The following is a 15,829-nucleotide window of genomic DNA, read 5'->3' on the forward strand; positions in this document are numbered from 1 at the left end:
TTTAGTTACATTTAGTTTTAGTCCATTTTGATGGAATCAAGATTCAAGTTTTTCCAGAGTATTTTTTACCATTTTTGGCATTGTTTCAGATACCTCATTTTTTATTACAACTGATGTATCATCAACAAATAAAAATGAATGATCATCAGTAGCAAGTGGTAGGTAGTTTATGTCAAAAAGGAACAGATAGAGACCAAGTATCAAACCTTATGAGACTCTGAGGAAAATAGTTTTCCAGTTTGAGGAGTGATTTCTTGAATCTGAAATTACAATTAATTTTTGTTTCCTGTCTGTTAAGTAAGAGTTGAACCACTGTAAAGCAGTGTCCTTCATTCTGTGTATCTAGAATTTGTGGAGAAGTAGGGAGTGGTTCATTGAATCGAAGGTTTTTGTCAGACCTCAGAATTTCTTATGACCTTTTTCTTCTTATCTAATGTGGAGCATATGTTTTGAGTAAATTCATCAATTTACAGTGATTTTTCTCTGTTGGAAGAAAAACTGGTTTCCAAAAAGTATGTCATTTGAAATAAGAATTTTTTAAATTTGTTTTGCTGCAATTTTTTCAAACACTTTACAAGATGGAATCCTAAATTTTTGGGACTGGTGAAGCCATCTGGAAAGTAGGAGTAGTAGATCTTTGCACCGCTAGGTGATGAGAGCTGCATGTCTGATGAGTCAGTGTGCACAGTGGCATTCAGCTGGGAGGACGTGTTATGTGTCCACAGTGATTTCCATAATAATCTGTGTTTGGTGTGTGGTAATTTTACGATGGATCTGCAAACAGAACAGCATGTGTGTACTGCATCTGATGATCCAACCTCCTTGTCATGAGTTATCACTGAAAAGATGAAAGGATGTGGGTCATCCTTTCATCTTTCCTTTTCCTTCCCTCTTTCCTGACGAAGCAACCACCGGTTGCAAAAGCTCGAAATTTTGTGTGTGTGTTTGTTTGTTATTTTATTGTGCCTGTCTACCGGCGCTTTCCTGCTTGGTAAGTCTTGGAATCTTTGTTTTTAACACACACACACACACACACACACACACACACACACACACATATATATATATATATATATATATATATATATATATATATATATATATATATATATATATATAAAGAAACTTCCACATGGGAAAAATATATTAAAAACAAAGATTCCAAGACTTACCAAGCGGGAAAGCGCCAGCAGACAGGCACATGAACAAAATACACAAACACACACACAGAATTACGAGCTTTCGCAACTGGCAGTTGCTTCGTCAGGAAAGAGGGAAGGAGAGGGAAAAATGAAAGGATGTGGGTTTTAAGGGAGAGGGTAAGGAGTCATTCCAATCCCGGGAGCGGAAAGACTTCCCTTAGGGGAAAAAAAGGACAGGTGTACACTCGCACACACACACACATATCCATCCGCACATACACAGACACAAGCAGACATATTTAAAGGCAAAGAGTAAGGGCAGAGATGTCAGTCGAGGCGGAAGTACAGAGGCAAAGAAGTTGTTGAAAGACAGGTGAGGTATGAGCGGCGGCAACTTGAAATTAGCGGAGGTTGAGGAAAAAAAATCCTGATCCCACTCCTAATGATCCAACTCCCCAAGACACTATCCAAATTGAACCCTGCCTGCAACAGTTCCGTCCTCCATCACAGCGGGACCCACCTCCTCTTCCTCAAAATCACCCTCTCCAAACCTTCCAAGAATTTCTCACTTCCAGCCTTGCCTCTCAATCTTTCTTGAAAAAGCTTAATCCTACTCCCAACATCACCGCAGCCGAGTCCCAGGCTATCCGTGATCTGAAAGCTGACCGATCCATCATCATTCTTCCGGCTGACAAGGGTTCCACGACCGTGGTACTTGATCGTCGAGAGTATGTGGCTGAGGGACTGCGTCAGCTTTCAGACAACTCTACATACAAAGTTTGCCGAGGTAATCCCATTCCTGATGTCCAGGCGGAGCTTCAAGGAATCCTCAGAACCTTAGGCCCCCTACAAAACCTTTCACCTGACTCCATCAAACTCCTCACCCCACCGACACCTCGCACTCCTACCTTCTACCTACTTCCTAAAATTCACAAACCCAAACATCCTGGCCGCCCCATTGTAGCTGGTTACCAAGCCCCCACAGAACGTATCTCTGCCTACGTAGATCAACACCTTCAACCCATTACATGCAGTCTCCCATCCTTCATCAAAGACACCAACCACTTTCTCGAACGCCTGGAATCCGTACCCAGTCTGTTACCCCCGGAAACCATCCTTGTAACCATTGATGCCACTTCCATATACACAAATATCCCGCACATCCAGGGCCTCGCTGCAATGGAGCACTTCATTTCACGCCGATCACCTGCCACCCTACCTAAAACCTCTTTCCTCGTCACCTTAGCCAGCTTCATCCTGACCCACAACTTCTTCACTTTTGAAGGCCAGACATACCAACAATTAAAGGGAACAGCCATGGGTACCAGGATGGCGCCCTCGTATGCCAACCTATTTATGGGTCGCTTAGAGGAAGCCTTCTTGGTTACCCAAGCCTGCCAACCCAAAGTTTGGTACAGATTTATTGATGACATCTTCATGATCTGGACTCACAGTGAAGAACAACTCCAGAATTTCCTCTCCAACCTCAACTCCTTTGGTTCCATCAGATTCACCTGGTCCTACTCCAAATCCCATGCCACCTTCCTAGACGTTGACCTCCATCTGTCCAATGGCCAGCTGCACACATCCGTCCACATCAAACCCACCAACAAGCAACAGTACCTTCATTATGACAGCTGCCACCCATTCCATATCAAACGGTCCCTTCCCTACAGCCTAGGCCTTCGTGGCAAACGAATCTGCTCCAGTCCTGAATCCCTCGACCATTACACCAACAACCTGAAAACAGCTTTCGCATCCCGCAACTACCCTCCCAACCTGGTACAGAAGCAGATAACCAGAGCCACTTCCTCATCCCCTCAAACCCAGAACCTCTCACAGAAGAACCCCAAAAGTGCCCCACTTGTGACAGAATACTTCCCGGGACTGGATCAGACCTTGAATGTGGCTCTCCAGCAGGGATACGACTTCCTAAAATCCTGCCCCGAAATGAGATCCATCCTTCATGAAATCCTCCCCACTCCACCAAGAGTGTCTTTCCGCCGTCCACCTAACCTTCGTAACCTCTTGGTTCATCCCTATGAAATCCCCAAACAACCTCCCCTACCCTCTGGCTCCTACCCTTGCAACTGCCCCCGGTGTAAAACCTGTCCTATGCACCCTCCCACCACCACCTACTCCAGTCCTGTAACCCGGAAGGTGTACACGATCAAAGGGAGAGCCACATGTGAAAGCACCCACGTGATTTACCAACTGACCTGCCTGCACTGTGATGCTTTCTATGTGGGAATGACCAGCAACAAACTGTCCATTCACATGAATGGACACAGGCAGACAGTGTTTGTTGGTAATAAGGATCACCCTGTGGCTAAACATGCCTTGATGCACGGCCAGCACATCTTGGCACAGTGTTACACCGTCCGAGTTATCTGGATACTTCCCACCAACACCAACCTATCCAAACTCCGGAGATGGGAACTCGCCCTTCAGTATATCCTCTCTTCTCGATGTCCGCCAGGCCTCAACCTCCGCTAATTTCAAGTTGCCGCCGCTCATACCTCACCTGTCTTTCAACAACTTCTTTGCCTCTGTACTTCCGCCTCGACTGACATCTCTGCCCTTACTCTTTGCCTTTAAATATGTCTGCTTGTGTCTGTGTATGTGCGGATGGATATGTGTGTGTGTGTGCGAGTGTACACCTGTCCTTTTTTTCCCCTAAGGGAAGTCTTTCCGCTCCCGGGATTGGAATGACTCCTTACCCTCTCCCTTAAAACCCACATCCTTTCATTTTTCCCTCTCCTTCCCTCTTTCCTGACGAAGCAACTGCCAGTTGCGAAAGCTCGTAATTCTGTGTGTGTGTTTGTGTGTTTTGTTCATGTGCCTGTCTGCCGGCGCTTTCCCGCTTGGTATATATATATATATATATATATAAAGATGATGTAACTTACCAAATGAAAGCATTGGTATGTTGATAGACACACAAACACACACACTGTGTGTGTTTGTGTTTATTTGTGTGTATATCCACATACCAACACTTTCATTTAGTAAGTTACATCATCTTTGTTTCTAGATATATTTTTCCCATGTGGAATGTTTCCTTCTATTATATGTAGTGAGTTTCTTCATGTTTTGATGAGACATTGAAAAGGTAAAGTTTATGTTGTAGTACTTTGAAGAACATGATGACTATGATGAGTTTGTGCGCCTTAGGAACTTAATTCTGAAGTGTGTTGCATGATCTTCAGTTCTGTCAGACAGCATTTGTTTGTATCAGAGAATATGAAGATGGTCTGTAATGTGTTACTCTGAGTCTGATAGCTATATGAAAAAAATATATTGATTACATCTGATAGGTTTGTGATAGAATATGTCTTAGAATAATAAAAACAGTAAAAAATAAATAGTGAAGATGGTTGGGCTAAAGTGATGTTTTTGAGTGGTATTTGGTGCCATGTAAGTGTTTGTTATAGCAAGTCTAGACTGTTTAAAAGAGTTATGCATTAGGAGGAAACGGGGGTTGCTGAGGCTGACACAGAATCAGAAAATAGTTTCTGGAGTAGAAAAGGTGTGGGGGCACTACAGTCCCTAATGCCATGTGAAAAGTTTTAGTGTCATGAAATAATTTTGTTTGACGGTAATACTTTCAATGAAACATTACTATCCAGAAGCACATTCTGCCATTGGGATTTGACACTGCTGTGGCATTAAACTTAGAATATTTTAGCATTCATTGTATGAAATGTACTATAGTTGTCAGGATATTTTCCTGATATTGGAAAGCAAATATTTAATGAAGGTCAGATTTTGTTATTTACTCAGGCTGCCACTTTGAAACATTTGAAATGAAAAAGTTGTGTTAAATATAGTGAGTAACACTGGTCACATTACTCAGGCAAAATTATGTAAATGTCAGCTGTGTTCTTCCACTAATATTCATATTTTATATTTTCATTTGTTTTGTCAAGATAAATGATTCAGCACCCTCTGGGGGACACGCATTTGATTTGATTTTATTTTAACAGGGAAGCTACAACAGCTTTGGTTAACCCACCACTACCCACACTGAAACTGAGTTTACTGTGTGGTATCGTTCCCTGTATATCTCGTGAAGCCAAACAATGCCTGTAAAGCCAACCAATGCCTTAAAATGGTGCAAGGAGTCTATTTTACCAGTTCTTTGTTAGACACAATTTCTTCAGATCTAGTTGTCCTGGAAATTCTTAGTCTCTTGCTCTCCAATGCAGTGCATTTAATGATTATTTGTGATGCCATTTCTTCACTCTCATCACATATCCTACATTTACGGTCTTCTTCCATTTTACCCATTGTATCTAGGTGTTTCTTTGAAATTCCGATGGCCAGTCATCAGTCCAACCATGAGCTAAATCTCTTTCCTGTTCAAGCCCAGGATTACAGAGCTTATTTTAAAACATGGATTTGGCATCATTACCTTGCAATGTTTTTGTTTATAGAAGTAGGTCCAGTATTCTACGTGCAGTCTTCTGAGCCACTTCTGTGGTTCTAGTTTGGTCATAGCCTTGGTGATTGTCAGGACAGGTTCCAGTCTAATGAATAGAGTCTTTGCCCCATCCTGGCCAATATGTCAGCTTGTTCATTGCCACTGACCTCTGAGTGGCTATGGTCCCACACTAGGTTTACCCTGTCGCTTCCCCCTAACTCCACCACAACCCTGTGACATTCTGCAACAATCTTAGACCTTGTTACAGGAGATACCAATGATTTCAGGGCTGCCTGGCTGTCTGAATAGCTGTAGATGCTAAGGTCCTTATATCACCTATGCACATTCTCTTCCACACACGCCCTGACTGCAGTGATTTTGTTTTGTTTTCTAGAGAGATTATGCCCTCCAGTCTTTGCTGAACCCCATACATCTTGGCCCCAGTACCTTGGTCTGATTTCGAACCATCAGTGAATCAGACATCTCCCATATAGGGCCAAATTTTTTTTTTTTCATTGCTCCCTGCTTCCAATTATTATGTTGTAAGGCTTATTGAAACAGTTAGGAGTTATTATATTGTTGGCTAGCGTTTCCCCAAACATTCCTATATTTACCTCACTCCTCCCTAACTATTTTAGTGTATGATTCTGGATATCCCAATGAGATCGAATTTTTACCAGTTTTGAGTCTGTATGCACCAGCTGCTGCCTCCATCTTGACCCAAAGGTATATTGGAGGCATGTCCAGCATGGTTTCCATTGCAGCAGTTGGTGTGTTGCTGATTCTGCCTGTTATGGCTAAGCAGGCCAGTCTTTGCACCTTAGCAAGCTCATTAGCTGCAACCTGCTGTTCTACTTTCTTTCACCACACTACGGCCCTGTAGGAGATCCCAGGTCTAACAACCTTGGTGTATATTCATTGCATACCTCTGGGACTTAGGCCCCAGTTCTTGGCACGAGCTCTTCTTTTACTCACTAGAGTACCTTTCACCTCGGATCAGATGCTCTTAATGTGAAGGGTCCATGTTAGTTTCTCATCTAAGGTTACCCGTAGATATTTCACTATCCCCTTCACAGGTAGAGGTTCATCACAATGTTTTAGATTCCAACTTGAGTCTGGGACATGCTTCTTCATGAATGGTACCACAACAGCCTTCTTAGGATTAACCCTTAGATCCTGTTTCCTGCACCAATCTTTCACAATGTCCAGCACATCTTGTGCCATATTCCTGACTGTATCAGTAAATTTGTTAAGTATTACTATGGCAAGCTCATCTGCTACTCTTGGCAAAAGCATTTTCTGGAATGTAGTTCCTCAATGAGTTTTTCAGCACTAGATTCCGCAATACAGAGGACAAAGCTCCTCCTTGTGAACAACCTCAAGTGGTGTTAATTACCATCATGGTGACCTCTACCTTTCTTCTATTAAGCATGGTCTTACTCCACCTAAGTGTAGTGGTCCCTAGGTAAGCTTGTGTTACTAAAACCCACCTCGATGTCCAGGAAGATGCACAGGGCTATTTCCTGAGAGTGAAGTGCTTTCTCCACCTTCCCAAGGAGTTGGTGGAGAGCTGTCTCACATTATTTACCTGGTTGATGAGCATGTACATTAACCAGTTTTACAATGATTTTAGACTGAAGGAGGACAGACTGATTGGTCTCATATCCTTGGCCTTGGTACGATCAATTCTCCCTGGCTTGGCATAAAGACAACCTTCACTGGACTCCAGTCATTGGGAATGATTCCTGCTGCTAGGTTAACCCTGAATAATCTGATAGGAAAACTTGGCCAGGTGACTTGAACAGTTGGAATGTTCCCACCACCCATTGGATTTTACTGAAGTTGACACATCCCTTGGTGAATTCCCAGTCCTCTTTTTGAATGCCTGAGAACCTCTGTCTCTCAGGGATCACATTCTGATCTGTGTTATCTGACAGAGCATATTGTGGGAATTGAGTTTTGAGGAGCAATTCCAGCATATCATGTACTGTTTTTGTATATTCCCCATCATCCCTCCTCAATGTACCTCCTGGATTAGTTGGTACTCGAGTGAGGATTTTGTGCAGTCTGCCCTGAGCAGACATGTCCTTCACTTCCTCACAGAATGCCTTCCAGGATGCCTCTTTGCTTGTCTAATTGCAACGTTGTAGTTGACAAGGGCCTTGTCCTTTACATCTCGTAAGGTTAAATAGTCTTGATGCTTGTCTTCTTTGCGTTTCCAAGTTGATGTTTCACCAAGGCACACTCCTATTTGTGCACTTCTTGGTGACAGAGCAGTTGTCCTAGTATGAGGTCACTATGGTAGAGGTTACAGACTCTGCCACTTTCTCAAACCCTACTTGATTCCTTATTGAGGTTTTAATTTCTGTCAAGATGAAGTAAAGGTCCCTGCTGTATGTCTCCCAGTCTGTTTTCCTGGGATTCCTATAGAACATGGTCTGTCTCATTCCCAATTCAACCTTGAATTTAATATACATGTGGCTCCAATGCCACATGCCATTGTTTGAAATTGCTGCCCATCATAATGGAACCAAACGTTATTTCAAATACTTCTTCCCTTCTGCTGTTCCTGAATGTAGGTTTGTCGCCCCTATTCAGGACCTCCAACTTACTAGACAAGAGAAATTCAAGAAAGTGCTCACCTATACTGCTGGTGTACTTGATGCCCCACACTAGGTTGTGGAGATTGGCATCACATCCAACCAACAGTTGGTCAGCTTGCCAATGGAAAGCTTCCATCAGTCTCCTCACCTCCAAAGGTGGAGGAGAGCTGTCTTTGTAAGGAAAGTATGCTGAGGCCAAAATAATTTCACTCATGATACCTTCCTCACGTTGGTGCATGCTCATGGTCACCGGGTCCCTGGAACAGAAATCCAACATTGGCTTGAAAGAAATTTCATTTTTCACATAAATGCATGTTCTAGTTTCTTAGATTTCTAGCATACATCAACTTACCTCCACTACCACCGAGGCCTAATACACCCCCTTTATGTAAGTATGGTTCTTGTCTCAGGGCCATGTCCACTTGCTGTCTCCCCAGACGACAGTTCAGGGCAGCAGTGGCCCCTTTACTGGGCTGCAGATTAATCTGCAGCATCTCAAGTCTCCATCTTTATGTCATCATTTTTTTTTTGTTGAGGTATTTGATTACCCTGGCAGTGAGCTGCAAGAACCCTAAAAACAATTTCAGGTCTTTCTCTCTCATCACCTTCAGGGACTTCTCTCCAGCCTTCACCACCAGGGTGATACAGCCTCCTGGTTGAAACTTCCTTGCAGATTAAAACTGTGTGTCAGACCAAGACTCGAACACAAGACCTATGCATTTCATGGGCAAGTGCTCTACCATCTGAGCCACCCTAGTACGATTCACGACCCGTCCTCACAGCTTTACTACCACCAGTATCTCGTCTCCTCAGATGACGTACCGGCAGAAGTCTGCTCAGATGGTAGAGCACTTGCCCATGAAAGGCATAGGTCCTGAGTTCGAGTCTTGGTCCGGTACACAGTTATAACCTGCCAGGAAGTTACATATCAGTGCACACTCCACTGCAGAGTAGCAATTCACATTCCAGCCTCCTGGTTAATTACTCTCCAATTCTCTGTCGAGACTTTGGGATCCTGGATCCCTATTTTCTCAAATAGAGTTTTTGGAGAGACATCCTTCAGGATATTTGTCACCCATATTGATACTTTTGTGGTGTTAAGAAGCTCAGCTGACTCCTTAAAAAGCAGATTCACATCCTCCCATGGGGAGATCATGGGCACCTTGTTCTTGAGCCATTCCACTGTATGCACCCCCTCACATACAAAAATGGGGGCACTATGATCTAGATAGACCCTCCTGAATTTGAGACCTGGGCCAGCGTCCAACCACCCTCTCCCCAATCTTTTCAAAGAGGGTCATCTGCACGAGCACCAGCTATTTCAAGGTGATGCTTACCAGAGAATAACTTTCTTGGATAACCGACATCCTAAAAACCAAGACTGCAGTACTATACATCTGTTTCCCTATTTCTTGTCTTGGCTTTTTCTGGACTCACTCTTCCTGAGAGAATGGTTTCTTACATTCCTCCCTTTCTCTCTTGTTACCTGTCTTTGACATTGAGGGTGTTTGTGTATCCCCTTCAACCTGAGACATTTTTTTCTTGGTGGTTTTGGGCTAAAGACCTTTTAATTCCCTCCACTTTTTTTGGGAAGCCATTATTTTCCTTCCTTTAGCTTCTGTTCCCTGAGAAGTATCCTCCTCTGGGCCCCAGACAAGGCTTTAATCTTGATCTGGTCCAGCGTCTCAGTTACACTTCCCATTTCTTACTCAGGCCTAGACACTGAATCAGTAGTGTGGCTGCATACCATCAGTCCTGAGCCCAATGTTTGGATGTCTGAGATCATAGTTTGCCCCTCAGTTTGTTTTAAATTATTTTCATCAGTCGGGCCCATCTTGGTCCCATGATGTTTGGGGATCTATACAGTCCACATCACACATCTTTCCATGTACCACACATTCCTCGGCACAGTTGGGGAAGGAAATTGGGTAAGGACTAGGAGTGGATAAGGAAGACAGAAAGTTTTGGAATACTCTTTCTCTGATCCATCAGCTAAGGCCTTTCTGGTAGTAGGTCCTCTACCTTTGGCATAGCCCTCAGCTTCACGCAGATACAAAAGCCTCTCCACCCACACAGATAGTGCTTTGTCAAGGTGGTGTCCCCCAAAGAGGGGGACACACATTCTTTGTATGTTATTTGTGTAGCAAATATAAGGTTCCTAGGTAGGTAACATTTTAGTTCCAGTTTTGTTTCCAAATGCTGCACCTGCACCTCACTTGTCAGTCTGTCAACGTTACATTCTTCTGTCAATCTGTTCATTCTGTCATAGTTAACTAATCTTGAGCAATGTTAATATCACTCAAAATCAAAGTCAAACCATTATTACATATAAAATAAGTTCACAAAACACTGATCTACCTACCTGACTGTGCCCACTATAATTCAGTTACCTTATATGAGCCATGGAACTATTTGCTACTTGTATAGGCAAATTATTCTTGATTTATGAATGTTCTGTAGTTTGCAGAGCTTGTTGGTATTTAGTTAGACATTATGTCTAACTGCTATACAACATGACAATTCACATTATTATTTTTGTAAATAAAATGTATTTTTACCATTTTCTACCATGCTATTTTTTACGATTTTGTGGCTTAACTAGTGTTGAGTGGAGAATACTAAGTGATTTATGCTTTTGATTCACTTGTGACTTATTCTGAGAAATGTGTAGACTCCTGTACCAGGTACATTTGTTGCATGAAAATGTGGTGAACATGTGAATGTGACATATGTTAGGTAGAACTGAAAAATCTTAGATTTCACTTACTGTAGTTTTGAACATTCATAATGATGACTTACTTACTGTTTACACTGTAGAATGGATGATATAAAGACTGGATACTGAGATGAATATTAAAAGTTGGAAACTGTATTATGGCAGTGATTTGAAATATTACTATGTTATGATTTCAACCTATAGCAGACAATGAATAATGATGACTTTATTCACAAAATATATGCAAATCATATATTGTATGATAATTAACACAGTCGTGACTATAGAAGAGAAAGTATGTTGCTTATTGAGGACACTGAATTGGAAGTAGAAAAACCTCTAATGTCTTTGTATCTGCTCTTTGAATTTGTTAATTAAGCACAATACTGTACTTTAGATACTTGATACTTAGTAACTTCTTACTAGTTTGTATTTAATTCAAAAATCATTCACAGATGGAATAATTAATTACTTTGCATACTATGTGTACTTATGTGCAAACCAAATTACAAGGGAACTGCACCTATTCATGATGCTCAATTTTTTCCAAATTATGGTACATGCAGGGCCAGGCCACAAGTGAAAGTGACAGTTGTGGAAAGTCCAGATGGCCAAGTATTTAGAAAAAATAGCGTTTTTGGCATAGGTTCGGTGAGGCATGAGCCGAAACTTCCTGGTAGATTAAAACTGTGTGCCCGACCGAGACTCGAACTCGGGACATTTGCCTTTCGCGGGCAAATGCTCTACCAACTGAGCTACCGAAGCATGACTCACGGCCGGTACTCACAGCTTTACTTCTGGCAGTATCCATCTCCTACCTTCCAAACTTTACAGAAGCTCTTCTGCGAGACATGCAGAACTAGCACTCCTGAAAGAAAGGATACTGTGGAGACATGGCTCAGCCACAGCCTGGGGGATGTTTCCAGAATGAGATTTTCACTCTGCAGCGGAGTGTGCGCTAATATGAAACTTTCTGGCAGATTAAAACTGTGTGCCCGACCGAGACTCGAACTCGGGACTTTTGCCTTTCGCGGGCAAGTGCTCTACCAACTGGCAGAAGTAAAGCTGTGAGTACCGGGCGTGAGTCGTGCTTCGGTAGCTCAGTTGGTAGAGCACTTGCCCGCGAAAGGCAAAGGTCCCGAGTTCGAGTCTTGGTCGGGCACACAGTTTTAATCTGCCAGGAAGTTTCGTATCAGCGCACACTCAGCTGCAGAGTGAAAATCTCATTCTGGAAACATCCCCCAGGCTGTGGCTAAGCCATGTCTCCACAGTATCCTTTCTTTCAGGAGTGCTAGTTCTGCATATCTCGCAGAAGAGCTTCTGTAAAGTTTGGAAGGTAGGAGACGGATACTGGCAGAAGTAAAGCTGTGAGTACCGGGCGTGAGTCGTGCTTCGGTAGCTCAGTTGGTAGAGCACTTGCCCGTGAAAGGCAAAGGTCCCGAGTTCGAGTCTCGGTCGGGCACACAGTTTTAAACTGCCAGGAAGGTTCATATCAGCGCACACTCCGCTGCAGAGTGAAAATCTCATTCTGGAAACATCCCCCAGGCTGTGGCTAAGCCATGTCTCCACAGTATCCTTTCTTTCAGGAGTGCTAGTAATGCATGTCTCGCAGAAGAGCTTCTGTAAAGTTTGGAAGGTAGGAGACGGATACTGGCAGAAGTAAAGCTGTGAGTACCGGGCGTGAGTCGTGCTTCGGTAGCTCAGTTGTTTGCGAGTCAGCCGCCGAGCGGGACGGACGTGTGGCGGAGCTGGACGTCTGGCTGTAGTAAACACAGGCTGAGTCGCTGCGTTTGAGGCTAGTGGTGCTGCTAAGCCGCTATTCGTGTTGCACTTGTATTCATGAAGTTCTAGAATTAATAGGTCGAATTATTTTAGGAAAGACACAATCAAGTTTACTTTCGATCGAAATTTCGTTCGACCTAAAGCATTTGAAATTAAAGCATGGTTTATCGAAAAAGTATTGATTAACGGTGATGATGTTGTCGGAGTTTATCTCTCGTTTGTGACAAATGCTGTGTATCTGAAGATGAAAAGTCCAGAATTATGTAGTTCCATTGTGGATCGTTGCGGAGGTAGCGTGAAGTTTAATCATTCTGATGGGAATGTGAGTGACGTTGCTGTTAGTCATGCTGGGTACGGGATTCGTACGATCAGAGTGTTTGAGCTCCCTTTTGAAATTCCGCCCGAAGAACTTAATGTTGCCCTTCGGCCTTATGGCAGAATTATTTCCAATGTGGCAGAAAGGTGGTCTGAAGCTCATATGTTTCCTGTCTTGAACGGCGTAAGGCAAATTAAGATTGAATTACAGAAGCATGTCCCCTCTTTTCTTAATATTTGTGGGTATCGTGCTTTGATTATCTATGATGGGCAACCGCGGACTTGCGCTTTATGCAATTCCACGGAACACATTCGTGCAGAATGTTCACGGAGGCGTGTCCCGCAGTTACCGCGTGACGAGATGCCGCGTTCCGGCCCTGTTGTTGGTATGAAGTTGTCATACGCTGCCGCTGCTGACTTCCGCAGCCGAGGCGAGTCGGTGCCGCCTGTGCGCGGGGAGCCTGCTGCCTCGCGGGCGGTTGTCGACGATACTCCGGCTTCAAGCTCTAGATTTGCGGATGGTCTGCCGATCAGCTCCGCGCCCCTCGAATCTATGCCGACGCCAACTTTTTCCAACTCTCCCACTGTGGTTGCTCGTTCTTCCGCGGACTCGGCCGAAGATCCCCAAATACCCGCAACGGAGGTTTCCTTGCGTCGTCAGGATTCCCACCAACGTGAGGATATTGCCACTAGCTTCCGAGGAGTGGACGCTCCAGGCATCCACTCTGCGGGATCTATGAACGAAGATAGCAATCTGGACATTGGTTTCACGTTGGCGCCCACAGAAGACACTTGCGTCAAGGAAACCACAACGAGCGATAGTGTAGAATTGGAGACTGGGTTGCTACCAGTGGGAGCCATGGAAAAAGATCTGCCTCCTTCTGCCGTTGTGGAATGCGATACGCGGACTTTTGTCCGAAAAAAGGAACAGGCGACGTCAGACGTATCATCCGGTACTTCTCCTGACAGGTCGCAAACTTCATCTCCTGCTAGATCGCCGAAGAGATCTTCGAAGAAAGGCAAGAAGAGGAGATTGGCACACAAAGCAGCAGAGAGTTTAGCTCCTGCATTGCGGGAAAAGTTAAAACATTTAAGGGATAATGAACGACTACGAGAACAATGCCCAGTAGCACGAGTTAACGAGTGTACTGAAGCGGAGATGAGTCGTGCCGATGCAGATGATCTTCAACAACAACCTCGCGCACCGCTTGGCGTCGCAGGTTTGCAGACCGGCACTACTATGGATTTAGACCGAACTGTCTCAGGAAAAGGACTTGATTGGGCCGATGCCCAAGAAGATCGCACCGACCACGGAATGGAGATGGACCTGACACATGCTAGTGGCATTTAATTATTTTTTTTCATGTCTATTTTTCTTTCTGACAGACAGCATGGAATGGTACAGACGTGACTCTGCATGGGGTATACTTCATTAGCCAATTTCTTTTACCTGCACCTATGCCAACGGAACTGACATATAACGTGACCACGATCAATATAAATCGGATTCGCAGTGAAACGAAAGTCGCTTCTTTAAAAGATTTCCTTTACCAGTCGGATACTGATATAGCCCTCCTACAGGAATTTAATGTCCACAACTTTTATGTCCCAGGTTTTCAAGAGATTTTAAATATTGCACCGGAAGCCACATGTGGGACTGCGATCCTTGTCAAAGATGGTATTGATGTGAAGGATATCTGTCTGTTAGAAAATGGGAGGGGCATCAGTTGTAAAATTTTTACTACTACTGTTTTAAATGTATATGTCCCCTCTGGTAACAACGCTAGAGATGATAGGGCTAATTTTTTTTAAGAACGATATGGTCTATTTACTTAAGGGGAATCCGGCGGAAGCTTTAATCGGTGGTGACTTTAATTGTGTACTTCACAAAAAGGATCAGCGACCAAATTTTAACTTCTCCAGGGAACTGGCGGCTTTGGTGACAAACATGAAGTGGACAGACGTGTGGGAAAGCAAATACCCCACGTTAGTCAAATTTACGTACATCAGTAATCGCTCGCAAAGCAGAATAGACAGAATATACGTCACAGCAAACCTGGAAAATAAAATCAGTAGTATCAAAGTAATTCCCACTACCTTTTCGGACCATCTCGCAGTGAAATGCAGCATTCGGTTTCAGAAGCAAGGAACGTATTGGGGTCGCCCCTTATGGAAGCTGAATACCCATATGTTGTTCGAGGGTGCCCTATCAAGAACAGTAGCGGAGGTATGGCAGGCTGCTCTACGTATGCGCCATAAATACAGCTCTCGCCTTGCGTGGTGGACCTCATGTGCTAAAAAGAAATTGAGATCATCCCTAATAGCTTACGGGAGGGAGCGAGCGATGTGGTCTCGCAATACCGTTGAATTTTACTATACATGCTTAAGGGAACTATCAGCTCAGCAGATGACTGATGAGGTTTTCATTGAAATAAAGAAGATCAAGGCTCACCTCATAAGTCTCAAGCGACAACAGCTGGAGGGTTTAAAAATTAAATCTCGTGTCCCGACAACGGTGGAGGACGAAAACGCATCGCTGTACCACTTACTCGAACATGAAAGAAATAGAAGACGAGCGTTTATTGCTTGTCTTAGAGTGGGCGATAACCGGGTGCTGACGGAACACTCTGACATTTTAAATGCAGTTTATGGATTTTATCGTACGTTATATACTGATACCCGGTATAATCTAGACTGTGCGAACGATTTGCTACGAACTACAGGTATCGACGACGTTATCAATGACGAGGACAATGTGTCCCTTACCACTGCGATCACATGTGAGGAGGTGTTTGATATACTTAAATATTCGCCTACCCGTAAGTCCCCAGGGCCTGATGGCTTGCCT

General features: G+C 43.8%; 1 non-coding gene across 1 annotated transcript; it reads left to right on the forward strand.

The window, feature by feature from the left end:
* The first annotated feature begins 12,272 nt into the window (after positions 1-12,272).
* Positions 12,273-12,347, forward strand: Trnas-uga (transfer RNA serine (anticodon UGA)). The gene has a single exon. It is a non-coding gene; the product is annotated as a tRNA-Ser (tRNA).
* The last annotated feature ends 3,482 nt before the right edge of the window (positions 12,348-15,829 follow it).

This window comes from Schistocerca gregaria, chromosome X (assembly GCF_023897955.1).
Source record: "Schistocerca gregaria isolate iqSchGreg1 chromosome X, iqSchGreg1.2, whole genome shotgun sequence".
NCBI classification, from domain to species: Eukaryota; Metazoa; Arthropoda; class Insecta; order Orthoptera; family Acrididae; genus Schistocerca; species Schistocerca gregaria.